This window comes from Egretta garzetta, unplaced genomic scaffold, assembly GCF_000687185.1.
Source record: "Egretta garzetta isolate BGI_Z169 unplaced genomic scaffold, ASM68718v1 scaffold1097, whole genome shotgun sequence".
Taxonomy (NCBI): Eukaryota; Metazoa; Chordata; class Aves; order Pelecaniformes; family Ardeidae; genus Egretta; species Egretta garzetta.
Window position 1 is genome coordinate 1,834 of NW_009260365.1, and position 1,146 is coordinate 2,979.

The following is a 1,146-nucleotide window of genomic DNA, read 5'->3' on the forward strand; positions in this document are numbered from 1 at the left end:
AAGGAGAGATGCTGCCACCCAACCCGTCCCCGCACCTCTGCGGGGCTCCGCGGCGATGCCTGGGGTGCTCCGGGCTCCCAGCACCCCACGGCTTCGGCTGCACCCCCGCTGGCTCAGCCCCAGCCCTCACCACCCGCTCCCCTTCCTCTTCCACGGGTGTTTGAAAAGAGCGAATCATTCATAAGAACTAATTATTCGGTGTACGCTCACCCCGTAAGACTGTAAATTAAAAGAGAACTCAAATAAATTAAGGAACTTCCCTCATGCCTTTTATTATCTCAATAACCTTCAGAGGCATTTATCTACCGTCAGCTGATCCATTTGAAAAATTGTGACGACAAACTCATTTAGCAAATGCACGCACTTGAAAACCTTTATTTATGCACTGAGCGAGCACATACGGCTTGTGCTGGACAAGCTGCTTGAGACACGAGCCTGCCGGGGACACTCGTGTGTCCCCCCGAACGCCCAAGCCCAGCCAGCGCGTGCTCCCGCATACCCCGCCGGCCGGGGGGATCCAGGGATCCTCCTCGGGCATCATGGCGAATGAGCCAAACCACCCCCCGGGGGTGGGAAGGAAGGAACCGGCCGCGCAGGACAGGGAGGCATCAGCAACCAGCGGCGGCACGGAGAGACGGGCTCCGCCGCCGGCAAGCGCAGCGCGCAGGCTGCCCGGCCATCCCAGCGCCTGGGACGCAGGAATTAAGGCCGACATGTTCTAGTGATGGGAGCTGGAGGAATGAGCGCACCTGGGAAAGAAGCCCTTTGTTTTGGAAAGGGGGGGAATCCAGCCCTTGTCGAGAAGGGGCTGCGGTAAGTGGGGAGCACACGGAGCACGCACGACTGGCCAGGTTTGGGAAAGGAAAGCTGGAGGAGCCGATTTGCCAAAGGCAGCATCACGCGGAGCAAGCGTCAGCATCCTAAAACATCCTAAAAGCTCCCAGCCTGCCCAGGTCCCCCTCGTTCGGGAGCAGCAGGAAGGGAAGGGACGGGTGCCACTGCAACCCGGCGGCCACGCACTGGGGTGCTCAGGAGAGACGCCTCGCGCCGAGGAGGCTCCCAGGGGGAGAGGGCTCCCTCAGCACCTCCAGCTCTGGTTCCTAAACCGGAGGAAGGAGCAAGAAGAGCGACCGCTGGGCTGGGGGG